General features: G+C 39.6%; 1 protein-coding gene across 5 annotated transcripts in view; it reads left to right on the top strand.

Moving 5' to 3' along the window:
- Positions 1 to 14,242, top strand: part of TENM1 (teneurin transmembrane protein 1) — a 1,288,567-nt gene that overhangs the window by 854,836 nt on the left and 419,489 nt on the right. The gene's annotated exons all lie outside the window — the stretch shown is intronic.

The following is a 14,242-nucleotide window of genomic DNA, read 5'->3' as shown; positions in this document are numbered from 1 at the left end:
CCCTCCAGTGCCACATCACTGCTACCCCTCATCTTTGTAACATGCTTGCAGTGACGACTTCATGATCAGAGCATGTTTTCATAGGTCATGCCGAAGTCATGAGGACATGAGACTGATGATTGGCTATATGCAATATCTGGGCCAGTACCTGTTTCCTCTTTTTTCACTTCATTTGCTTGGAAATGCCACACCTTCGTAATGGAAAATGTAAGGCAGTCAACATACTAGTCCTATATAATTATTATTTTATTTTTGTGCTGCTCAGTCAGGAAACCATGGGGTTTATTCCTGGCTCCTTTTTGTGAGTCTTGGACAGTTTTGTCATCTATTTAAACCCCTGAACCTCTGACACTCTCTGCCAGTTACATTTTTCTCTGGCTCTGTATTGTGCGATTTGCTACTACTTGCTTGTTTGATTTCCTGTTGCCTGTTTCTGGATAATTCTGATTTTGTAACTTGACGGACCTCCTGTTTCTGACCTAGCAATTTTGACTTTTCACTTCTGGCTCGCTCCTCTGGCCAGCAGCCCTTCTGTGGAGATAATCCAATGGATTTTGTTGCAAGACCAGATCCCTGAACAGGGGTCAAAGGGCAACGGTCAAGGGTCCTTTAGACTCTGCCAGACTGAGTGGCTAGTGCCAAATCTATCCGAGGAAGCCTTTTTGAGCCTATGGCCTCTGACAGACTTTAAACTATTGGTCACATAATATAGTCATGACAACTTAGATTGGAGGTCGAAACAAAGAGGCTGCTTTAGGGCAATAGGGATTTATTGTTGATTTTAGTTTTTTGGTTTTTTTAACACACACCAAGCATTTAAATGAAAAAAAAACTTTCACACATTAAATTAAAAACCAAAGGCTTAACACTCAATTATTACAAGAGAAACTAAAAGACGAAAAGCTACATTTTTTACTAATAATCTCCAGAACTTAATCAAACCTCTCCATTTCTCTAGGACCTTCCTGTAGGCACTTGGAAGTGCCCGAGGCCTGGCCTGTAGGCTGGAAAGACCTTACAGTCTCTGCTCACAGAGTCAAGCAGACGTGTTTTCTGGAATATGATTTCGAAAGAAGTTTCAATCTCTTTCATGCCACTGGGCATTCTGATCAAGAATTCTAGCCCAGAATAATATTTATTTTAAGATTAGAATTATAGTCACATTGAATTAAATTATTTTCACGAAAACTGTGATCACATAATTTACTCGTGGAGAAATGTATTCTTCTAAACAAACAATTGTACTGATCTGACAAACATCACATATTTCTGTTTGGTATATAGAGTACTTTTTATGTAGCTTTATCAATATTTCAATGTATTGAGTAGTTGCATTAAAGAGAAATGCTTGAAAGATCAGTGACGGCGTCTAAAGAAGAAAAAATGTAGCCATTGTAGCATCCATGAAGAAAGTCGTGTGTTTGGCTTCATTGTAACGTCATGCTATCCTTTGTTCCTATTGCGTTAGAGATGCTAGCTTGTTTTGACTATGGCTTTTTTTTTCTAGGGCTGCTTACATTATAGTTGGGAATTATTAGGTGGAACTAAAGTATAGGAGTATTCCCGTTGTTTTGTATTTTCATTAGAGAGAGAATGTCGTGAGAATGTCCTCTACATTGTAAAGGCTTTCACATGAAATAACGCTGATATAGTGCAGCCACAGAAAACCTTTGATCCCACCATAGGCTAGAAATTGCCTTACTAAATTACAGGATCACATGTTATTCCCATATGGACTTTTATCTGTGCCTCAGGCTATTCTCTATGTTTTCTGTAAGAAAATACATTATTGTAAAGGTGGTTGCTACTACTGAAAGTGATGTTAGTGCTTTGTGGCATGTTTATAGTGCCAACGATATTGCCATCACTCATATCAATCCCTGTTCCCAATACACCAGTGGATCTCCTTATTCTCCTTATCTAATTTTGTTTGAACACCAATGAAATTTTTAGGGCATTTTAGAAAATAGTAGAAAAGCTGAAGTAACTTGAACAAAAACAGTAAGAACATAAATTAAACTCCATGTTGATGGCTAGATTCAAGCACATTACCACATGACAGTTTTAGTCGCTAAGCCACGGTTAAGGAGGATTTGTCGACTCGTGTCCTTACGACACATTTTCCCCTTTGTCATATAACAATACTCTACTCCAGGTTTAAAAGATATTTTAATCATATTCAAATACATTTGCAAAGTCAGTCTTCTCTGCATTGCACACAAAGCAGAGTTAATGGAGATGAAGCAATACAGTCTGCAATCATTAGCCTATTTTAGAATACATGAAAGGAAATATGGGGGTCCCTTTAAAATCTGTGAGTTTTCTAATTTTTTTTAGTATTCACCTGAAAAACCTGCTGTATCCTTGATGGAAGGTCTTCAAATGTATCTAAAAACCCAACGGGGAAAAAAATATGCCATTGAATGGTCACCACACTTTTAGTCGTTAAGGGATTAAGCTTTAATTGGACCCAGAAAATGCTGATCTTTCCTTAGATGTAACTCCTGCCTAAGCCGCGGAGTTTGGCACTCTAGGATCACGACATTGGCGTCCCCCAGTACCTAATAAATCGTAACCTATCATATTTCCTAACCTAATTGTAACCTATCATATCATAAACCAAGACATCAATCAAAAATGCATACTAATTGATAAGAAAAGAATATTGTAACTCATAGTATAGCTCATATGTAGGGTCAGCAATAGGGCATGGTATAGTGTGTGTTTAATCTAGACTACCATAAAACAGCAGAAAATATTAAAGGACAGGAAACTCCCTTATACATTAACATAGAAAACATATAACAAGTGTCCCATAAATAAACCAGGTCCACATGTGTAAACTACAATCCTCATTCCTTCAAAAAATTCACAAAGCACGTGTTAGAAATAGGTGTGGCTGTCCACATGATGTGCTTCTATGAGTTTCCCCTTATCTGGTATTAGTTTCATTAGGAGGCCATAATGAAGGATGCGTATGATGGTGTTTGTTCTGCTCTGGATGAACCTAGTGTCATTCAAGGAAATAGTTTAGAATTTTTCTCTGACTATAGTGCAACTGTAAAATGTATGGTCTTCAAATGTGTCTCATATTTTCTGATGGTCTGCAAACATCTATTGCCTTACTCTACTGCCCCTTTCAAAAGCCATTTTTTTGGTGGTAGCGTTTAGTGCCCACCTAAAAAGTTACATAAGCTCTCAATATAGCAGCAATGTGAGAATTTTAAAACTTAATTTTTAATATGCATGGGTAAAAGCCAAATGGAGTAGTATAAAAATGAAAACACCTCCATTTTTCATAAATATTGGTTAAATGAACAGACAGCCACAGTGGTGGGCAAAATAACTGTAATGAAGATAGACCTGTGAATAGAGACTCCACAAATATGCCTAGAAAAGATAGTGGTCACAAGCAACACGTATAAAATACAGAAAGTAAGAGTAGCAGGGTGGGCAGTGGACATTTAGCCTTTATCCCGAATGATGGGTGCACATGTCCTCCCCTGAAGACCTATTAGGAGAAATGCATCAGGAGACACGCAGGACTATTTAGGGCAAATCCAGCTTAGTGAAAGCTGTAAACTACCCTTGTAAGGGCGAGAGTCATGGGGCACCCAGGGCCACTGTATTCACCCATAGGGCATACTAGTGCTAATGCTCCGGAATAAGCCCATTTCAGACGTGATGAGGATTTGTCCTTTGATACATCAGATGAAGAACTCTCTATTCACCCTGAGGACTACACACACTGGTTGAGAGGTTTCCATTTTTTCATCTGACACTGTGACATATTGGTATTTCTCCTTGTATTTTATATGCGTTGCTTGTGGTCACTGTCATTTCTACATATATTGGTGGAGTTTCTATTCACAGGTCTATCTTTGTTGCCGATATTTTGTCCACTGTCCACTGCTTGTGGCCACTGTCATTTCTACAAATATTGATGGAGTCTCTATTCACAGGTCTTTCTTTGTTGCCGATATTTTGTCCACCACTGTGGCTGTCTGTTCATTTAACTAATATTTATGAAAAATTGAGGTTTCTTTATTTTTATACTACCCCAGTTGTTTTTGCTCCCTATATATTAAAAGTTAAGTTTTAATGTTATCACATTCTTCCAGCTCTGTTGGGGCCCGGTAGGGTTCTGCCAATGTCTGTGCAGGGTCATGACTTCTGCACACCATGACCTTTCACTGTGTTTTGCAGAATGCTGCAGATTTCAATGCGACTATTGTGGGTGATCTGAAGATGTTTCAATGATTGGAGGGGCTGGAGAAGTAAGCATAAAGATTTTTTTTTTTTTTTTTTAAACTTTCATGGCCTTCTACAATTCAGAAAAATCAGGGCCAGTGGAAAGTTCAACAAACTCTGATATTGGTAAAATTTGAGTAGTATTCAATTAGACACACATTTATTGCTCATCCCTACTTGGATGCAATATGCGCAGAGCATAAATTACACTATTTTAGGACTAATGACTGTCTTAATGTGATCTGCTGTTCCACTGGTTTTAGATTCCTTATTTATAGCCTATTTATGACATATGCCAGTAAGTCACTTGTTGCTCCAGAGCTTACCTTTGCCCGATCTGTCCTTATGTTGCCTGGAACAAGGACATTATGGTTTCTGTTTGATTTAACATTGCAATATTTGACAATGACACTTTTGTATTTGTTTCATTCCTTTCATTGTGGATTGGAGAGGTGGGCACGCAAGAGGAAGAATAGAAATTGAGAAAACCTGAGCACTGACAGCTGGAAGCTTTAACCTTTTGACTTCACATCACATTTCCCAAGCTCATAAGCAGTAAAATGCCATAAACACAGTAATATATATATATATATATATATATATATATATATATATATATATATATATATATATATATATATATATATATATATATAATCTAAAACGTCAAGTTTTTTGACAGACATATAAGCATGAAGGTTGGAGTAATTTCCAGTGCGCCCTGCATGTTTATTGCTTAGGTATCATCTGTGTATTAGACTCAACCTGGGAAACAATGAAGATGATTTCACACAATTGATTATTAGTTCTCTTTAATAATACTTTTCGGTTATGTCAGCATTGCTCTTCTTCCAGCCATGCTCCTTGTGAAACCCAGCAAGCACCACAGCTTTCAATCAATATCCCACATGTAAGACTTTCCCATTAAGAAAGAAAAAATTCAATAAATTTGCTTTTTAAAGCTGGATGGTGGATTAAATGTACGTGTCAGTTGGCATCTCATTAACCTTAGTGCATTTATAGAAATATTGGATAGCAGACACTAGACTGGAGGACTATATATCTACATTAAGTGACTGGTGACTCCTTTGAAATGAACTAAGTGGCAGTACTCACAGTGCTACGGTCTATGTAGAAAATAGAAAATTCTGTGGAAATCACCTTTTTTCTTCTTTCTTTCTTCTTTTTCTCTGAATAGTTTAGCCGATCCAATACCTCGCAATATGTTAACAAAAAATGTGAGGTTTGAGCAGTTCACAGTAGGTTGCACTATTCATTACAGCTTGCTTGGCGTTTCATATACCGGGCGATGAATATAACTTCTATTGTAAATTACATTTTAAACATCACTGCCTACCCCGGCTCGACTCCTATTATTTCGGTGCCCTATTGTAAATCTCAAAAAGTCCCAGTTTTATGTGACTTGTCAAAAAGCTGGGGTGAGTTTTAACCGCATATTGCAAGAGAACAGGCAAAATAGTAAACTCCATAGTTTAGGTATTAAGGTTTAGATATTAGAGCGAAAGGGTCATTCAGTGTAAACATTTTTAAGGGGTCTCCAACCAAAGCACAAATCAGAAAGTAATCATTAAAGGGAATCTGTCAGCAGGTTTTTACTATGCAACCTGATTACATCGTGAGGTAGGGGTTAATACACACAATTCAGTTATGTGTCAAAGGTACTGTTGTTTAGTTACACAGAAGGATTTATAACCTTGTGATTTTCATTGTCAGGACTCCTGGTCTGACTCTCCCCGCACTGTGAAAAGCATCTCCCTGTCTGTACACAGAGAGCCGGGTGTGGGCGGGGTTAGCTTTCTCAGCTCTGCTGCATTGCTAAATCCAAAAACTCTGTGTCAGAACTGCTGCACCCAGTAAACTAAGTGATACATAGTTGGATTCAGGGTCTTTTTGCCTACATCATGCTCCTCTAAGATGAGGTAGCAAAAACCTGCTAACAAATTCCCTTTAAACCGAGGTGGATATATGATTGGTGCAACCTGTTCAACTGCATAGGCGCCAATGAGGTAAGGGGGCCCATTTCCACCTTCAAAGCATGTGAAATTGTGCATTTTGGTAAGCTGTTAAGATCTATGAGTCAGACACTGATCTGCACGAGAATCTGCCTCCAGAGATTATTTTATATAAAATGGGAGCTACCTGTGTTGTATTTAATGGTTACCAGTGTGATATGTAATGGCCGCTCTCTGCTCTCCTGATCTCACTGCAGAGCTGTGTTTGACTATACCTGACACACCTGCAGCTTTAGCTTCCATCTCACAGGTAGCCAGGGTTGAAATACAGCAGAGCTGTGGGAACTGCAGAAGGGTTAATCCTACTGGCAGATTTCCTTAAAAAACCCAGTACTTCATGTAATTTGACAAGTTGACATTGATGCATTTCAGTCTCTGTTTTCAATTTGTACCTGACAGTGACTCCTGTTCTGAAATGAAAAGCAATGTAATTACATTGGAATGCAAAATAACATTTTCAGTTTATCTGATTGTGTCTTAAGGTTCTTTTTTTGAGATTTGCATTTGGCAATACTCCAACTCATTAATCGTTCCGCATGTTGATTGTTTGCCCCAGGTCTGTGTATGATCCACCTCTGGGAAAACTGTTGAATTGTTGATGCCTAGATCATTAGAGATGGGCACATCTTTTAAAATACAAATTTATCACCATCATCGGTTCTAAATTTGCTTCACTTATACTGTGTGCAATACACAAAACTGTAGTAAGTGAATACTGTTTGTAAGGGATGTGACAAGGGTTGTGCTGGACTCTAGGGTGTATGTTTTTAACAGGTCACATTTCTGTCCAGCCACTTCATTGATGCCTCCACTTTGTGTCATTTATTGCACTTCTTGCAGATTCGCTACAGGGTACAATACAAACTAATCTTTTTCACCCACAAACTTATCTCTCTCATCTGTCTATCACCCTACCGGTGTTCTGCACTATGCAAATGATCTAAGGGTACTGTCACACAGTACCATTTTGATCGCTATGACGGTACGATTCGTGACGTTCTAGCGATATCCATACGATATCGCAGTGTCTGACACGCAGCAGCGATCAGGGACCCTGCTGAGAATCGTACGTCGTAGCAGATCGTATGGAACTTTCTTTCGTCGCTTGATCACCCGCTGACATCGCTGGATCGTTGTGTGTGACAGCGATCCAGCGATGTGTTCGCTTGTAACCAGGGTAAACATCGGGTAACTAAGCGCAGGGCCGCGCTTAGTAACCCGATGTTTACCGTGGTTACCAGCGTAAAAGTTAAAAAAAACAAACAGTACATACTTACATTCCAGTGTCTGTCCTCCGGCGTCTCAGCTTCTCTGCACTGTGAGCGCCGGCCAGCCAGAAAGCGAGCACAGCGGTGACGTCTGACATCACCGCTCTGCTTTCCGGCCGCTGTGCTTACACAGTGCAGAGAAGCTGAGACGCCGGAGGACAGACACCGGAATGTAAGTATGTACTGTTTGTTTTTTTAACGTTTACCCTGGTAACCAGGGTAAACATCGGGTTACTAAGCGCGGCCCTGCGCTTAGTTACCCGATGTTTACCCTGGTTACCCGGGGACTTCGGCATCGCTCCAGCGCCGTGATTGCAACGTGTGACCGCAGTCTACGACGCTGGAGCGATAATCGTACGACGCTGCGACGTCACTGATCGTGCCGTCGTAGCGACGAAAATTGCACTGTGTGACGGTACCCTTAGAATAACATCCTCCATAATCCAAACCTCCCATCTCCATTTCCAAGACTTCTCTCGTACTGCGATAATTTTTTTGGAATGCACTACCCCAGATGATCGGACTAATACCTGACTTCCACGTTTTTAAGCATGCTTTAAAAGCAAATTTCTTTAGACAGGCTTATCACAGCACTTCACAAACCTAACTCTCCCCTGCTATCGCTTTCTAAATTTTCCTCAGAATCTGATCCCTTCTATTCATTTGTCCGCTCATCCTCCATGCTCCCAATAGACAGATGATGACCGGTTCAAGCAGCTTATTTGAAATGCCCCATCAATAATAATTATGGCTGGACCTAACCTAACAAGCACATTCTACCTATTGTGTCCCCCCCCCCACACTTCCTTATAGATTGTAGCTTGTGAGCAGGACCCTTTCTCCTCCTGTAGCTGATGAGCTATGTGTGGCTTTGCATTGTTGTTATTGTCTGTGCATGCCCCCGCTTAATTAAGTGCTGCGGAGTATTTTGGCGCTACATAAATAAAGCTATTATTATTCAGACTTGTGGGAAAAAGTTCAACTTACTTACTTTACTGGGGCTACGCGTTTCAGCACTGCACCGGTGCCTTCATCAAGCCATATGAATGATGAAGTACAGATACATACATATGCACAGATAAAAATGGGAGGGAAATTTCATCATATGTCAAAGGTCATGAATAAGTTAAACCAGAGAATGAATGCTTAAATTCATATAGACAAATACAGAATATGGATAACAACATTGAGGGTTAAATAGAGTAAGACAAGTGTTTTACATCTACAATTTCAAACACCAAAATTAAAATAGGGTTCACTGACAGACACTTATCTCAGCAATCTGCTCCCTCACCAAATTCCTACACTTACTACAACATCATCAGGTATTTGTCAGCTTCTCCCCTGATGTTTTGTTACCGCACACACACAAACATTTACCTATACCGATTATGTCAATCATCATCTCCTCCCCATCCCCTTGGAACACTATTTTAATTTTGGTGTTTGTTTTTTATAGAAGATGCAAAACACTTGTTTTACTCCATTTTCCTACTAGTGTTAATGAATATTGATATTCTGTATTTGCCTATGTGAATATTAACATTTATGTTTTGACTTATTCATAACCTTTGACCTATGATGTCATCCCTAAAATTTTTACCAGTGTATCTATGTGTCTGTACCACTTCGTGTATATAGGCCTTACGAAGGTGCCCGTATGGTGCTGAAACGCGTAGCCTCAAAGTGACTGTACCACTGCGCACTACCCATCTTTTTTTCCAGCAGAACCCAGTGGTTCCTTGTTTTTCTTCTACACCCTGCAAGAAAGATCTTTAGGCAGTCTCTTTATTATTCAGCCCCATGCTCCAGTGCCAGGATTTCTTCTGGCACAGTTTTACTCTCATGCACACTGTGGAATTTCGTCGTCACTGCACAGTCAGCCACAGTCTTCCCCTCCATCTTTAACAGATTCTGTCTCACTCGCAGAAGGCTGTTGCCCCATTGGCCTGAAACATCCGAGCAACAACATGTCCTTGTATCTCCTGTAAGAAGGTTCCTTGAACAGTTAGCTTCAGCTGTCTTACAAGTATGGCTTTATCCAGTTTTATACTCTGGTCTAACTCTATTGACAGGGAGAGCACTGGCTTGTTTTCTCTTTTAGTGGACTTTTATCGATCTAACAGTGCTGGTAACTATGCCCCCTACTGTCCCTTTTGTTGTCAAAGCAGAACCCCAGTAGTAAAATCAGTTCCTCCCTCTTTCTTAATAGTCAAAGCATACATCCTACAGCCCCTTTACTTTTTCATAAGTCAAAGTTACTTCTTTGTTAGTCACAACAATAATCCTCCAAGCTGTACAACAGTTTGCAATGTGATTATTATTTGTTTAATTTTTTTTTAAATTATAAAGTCAACGCTCGAGTTCTTACTGGAATGAATATGCTTTTTGTTCAACCTTCTATAAACATGACATATGAGGGTCATAAATGATCTTTTTTCACTGATTCTGGGTTGTATTATGTGATTATCATATTCTTTTCAAGACAAAGATGTTCCTTTTTCATTTTAGATTGGATTTGCAATTACTGAGGATGTTGTTACCAAAGGATTATTTTACCATTGCCCATTTGATCATATAATTGGGTTCTAATTGTTTAGGACTTTTTTTTCTTCTGGAAGACAAGTATTATGCCAGCCATCAAGTAACATCATGACAGTATGCAGTTATGGCTGAGATTGCAAAACCGATTATGTAAAATGTATTAAATTTGTTTCATCTATACTTTTTTCAATCTGGAATCTTAACAGATCAAAATAGAAAAGCAATTATGAGATCTTCTGTATTGTAACTTTCAGACGACTCCATTACATGCCTATCCAGAGAGCAGTTCCGAAATTATGGAGTTTCCCCATTTAAGTCAAACATCTGTTATTTCCTGCTATATAGGACTATTTATTTAAATGGTCATTGTGTGCTAATATGTGGCCTAGTGCGTATACGAGGAAAGTGCTTATAGGTGTATGAAAATAAACACTAGATCACAAGGTATTTGATGGTATTACCTCATAACACTGCGGCCATGACTGAAGCTGGATAGTCCGGGTGTTCCCCCTCACCCCGAGGCGCGTTTCACCCTTTGCTTCACCGACAAGCACTTTCCTCGTGTACGAGATTTTAGTGGGCCTCTTTACTTTTTGGTATTTTTTTCCATTCTTCTCAGTACTCATGTGTTACCTATACTGTGGGACTCATTTGATTGATTTATGTCATTTATGTATCTGCCAGCAGAGCAAGTGACTTTTTGATATGACACCTGGTTACTGACAGTACATTTGTATAGCTCTAATTTTATTGTGCAGGTTAGCACCGGAGTTCTCCCTACAGGGTACACCTTGTGTTTATTTGTCTCAAGCCTTTTACCTTTTATATGTATACTAGCTGTACTACCCGGCTTCGCCCGGGGTAATAACTGCTGTTAGCAAAATAGAATGTGTTAACAAAAATTTATTCTGCACAAAAAAACCACAAAACAAATAGATAGAAATGTAATTATTAAAAGGCAAAAACTAAGCTAATAGAAGCATTTTACAAAATATATTTCAACACCAGAGATATTCCACACAGATTTAACTAAATTGGCCAAGTAATGTGAAGTAATCTTCTACTACTTATTCGAGAGCCTTTTGATAAACGACATTCTTAGTTTTTCCTTCAGGTGCAAAGACAAACAGATTTTTGGCTGTTCCAACTCTTGAACAGGCCACATAAAGTTGACCATGAGAAAAGCATGGAGATTGTAAATCTAAGCTAGCGGAAGAGCCCGGCGTTGCCTGGGCATAGTAAATATCTGTGGTTAGTTATAGCACCTCACTTCTCTTATTTTCCCATCACGCCTCTCATTTTCCCCATCACATCTTTCATTTTCCCCCTCACATCTCTCATTTTCTCCCTCACACCTCTCATTTTCCCCCTCACTCCTCTTATTTTCCCCCTCACTCCTCTCATTCCCCCCTAACACTTGTCATTTCGACCTCACATCTGTCATTTTCCGATCACTCCACTATTTTCCCTCACTCCTCTCATTTTGCACTCACACCTTTTCATTTTCACCTCACACCTCTCATTTTCACCTCAGTATATTCATGTTTGTCATCTCCCTTATATATAGTATACACCTGTATGTCATCTCCTGTATATAGTATATACCTGTATGTCATCTCCCCTGTATATAGTATATACCTGCTGTGTGTCATCTCCCCTGTATATAGTATATACCTGTATGTCATCTCCTCCTATATATAGTATATACCTGTATGTAATCTCCTCCTGTATATAGTATATACCTGTGTGTCATCTCACCTATATATAGTATATATATGTGTGTCATCTCCTCCTGTATATAGTATATACCTGTATGTCATCCCCTCCTATACATAGCATATACCTGTATGTCATCTCCTCCTGTATATACTATATACCTGTAGGTAATCTGCTCCTGTATATAGTATATACCTGTGTGTCATCTCTCCTGTATATAGTATATATCTGTGTGTCATCTCCTCCTGCATATAGTATATACCTGTGTGTCATCTCCCCTGTAAATAGTATATACCTGTGTGTCATCTCCTCCTGTATATAGTATATATCTGTATGTCATCGCCTCCTGTATTAGACCTCGTTCACACGTTATTTGGTCAGTAGTTTTACCTCAGTATTTGTAAGCTAAATTGGCAGCCTGATAAATCCCCAGCCAACAGTAAGCCCACCCCCTGGCAGTATATATTAGCTCACACATACACATAATAGACTGGTCATGTGACTGACAGCTGCCGGATTCCTATATGGTACATTTGTTGCTCTTGTAGTTTGTCAGCTTATTAATCAGATTTTTATTTTTGAAGGATAATACCAGACTTGTGTGTGTTTTAGGGCGAGTTTCGTGTGTCAAGTTGTGTGTGTTGAGTTGCGTGTGGCGACATGCATGTAGCGACTTTTGTGAGATGAGTTTTGTGTGGCGACATGCGTGTAGGAATTTTTTGTGTGTCGAGTTGCATGTGACAGGTTAGTGTAGCAAGTTGTGTGCAGCAAGTTTTGCGCATGGCGAGTTTTGCGCGTGGCGAGTTTTGTGCGTGGCGAGTTTTATGTGTGGTGCCTTTTGAGTATGTGCAAGTTTTGTGTGAGGCAACTTTTGCATGTGTTGCAACTTTTGTGCATGTGGCAATTTTTCCGCGTGTGCAAGTTTTGCGTGTGGCGAGTTTTCCATGAGGTGAGTTTTGCACGTGTGGCGAGTTTTGCATGTGGAGAGTTTTGCGCGTGGCGAGTTTTGAGCGGCGACTTTTGTGTTTCAACTTTTATGTGGCGAGGTTGGTGTATGTGTGGTGAAATGTGCGCTGAGGGTGGTATATGTGTTCGAGCACGTGGTAGTGTGTGGCGCATTTTGTGTGTGTGTTCATATCCCCGTGGTGGTGTGGTGATTATCCCATGTCGGGGCCCCACCTTAGCAACTGTACAGTATATACTCTTTGGCGCCATCGCTCTCATTCTTTAAGTCCCCCTTGTTCACATCTGGCAGCTGTTAATTTGCCTCCAACACTTTTCCTTTCATTTTTTCCCCATTATGTAGATAGGGGCAAAATTTTTGGTGAATTGGAAAGCGAGGGGTTAAAATTTCACCTCACAACATAGCCTATGACGCTCTCGGGGTCCAGACGTGTGACTGTGCAAAATTTTGTCCCTGTAGCTGCAACGCCTCCAACACTTTTCCTTTCACTTTTTCCCCATTATGTAGATAGGGGCAAAATTGTTTGGTGAATTGGAAAGCGCGGGGTTAAAATTTCACCTCACAACATAGCCTATGACGCTCTCGGGGTCCAGACGTGTGACTGTGCAAAATTTTGTCCCTGTAGCTGCGACGCCTCCAACACTTTTCCTTTCACTTTTTCCCCATTATGTAGATAGGGGCAAAATTGTTTGGTGAATTGGAAAGCGCGGGGTTAAAATTTCACCTCACAACATAGCCTTTGACGCTCTCGGGGTCCAGACGTGTGACTGTGCAAAATTTTGTGCCTGTAGCTGCGACGCCTCCAACACTTTTCCTTTCACTTTTTCCCCATTATGTAGATAGGGGCAAAATTGTTTGGTGAATTGGAAAGCGCGGGGTTAAAATTTTACCTCACAACATAGCCTATGACGCTCTCGGGGTCCAGACGTGTGACTGTGCAAAATTTTGTGGCTGTAGCTGCGACGGTTCAGATGCCAATCCCGGACATACATACACACACACACATACATACACACATTCAGCTTTATATATTAGATAATAAAGCACTCAAGCTTTAAGTATTATTTGCATCTCTTCCTATGACTAGTTTATTAGACTGGTCTTTGTTGTTGTTGTAGATCTATGTAAAGTGCCAGCTAGATTATTTTCGGACATTTTTTAAATTAAGTATTTTTTTGTGCGAATCCTGAATTGAATCTTTGTTCAAATTCATGTGAAACTGCAAATCTGAAGAAATTTGAATCAACTCAATCCTTAGATCTGCTCGATGCACTTTAATACTTTCTGTAAAGAGACATGAGCTTATGATGGCAGATTAGCTGTTCTTTTTTGGAACTTTGTGATTTTCTCACTAATAAAAATAAAGTAATGATGTGTTGTCAGATATCAGTGATTTATTTAAGTATGCCTATTTTACTTCTATTTTTCATAAAACATGTTTTTTTTCTTAATGCCAAATTCATTGC

This window comes from Ranitomeya variabilis, chromosome 2 (genome assembly GCF_051348905.1).
Source record: "Ranitomeya variabilis isolate aRanVar5 chromosome 2, aRanVar5.hap1, whole genome shotgun sequence".
NCBI lineage: Eukaryota > Metazoa > Chordata > Amphibia > Anura > Dendrobatidae > Ranitomeya > Ranitomeya variabilis.
The sequence above is the reverse complement of the archived record's forward strand: the minus strand, read 5'-3'. Positions and strand labels throughout refer to the sequence as shown.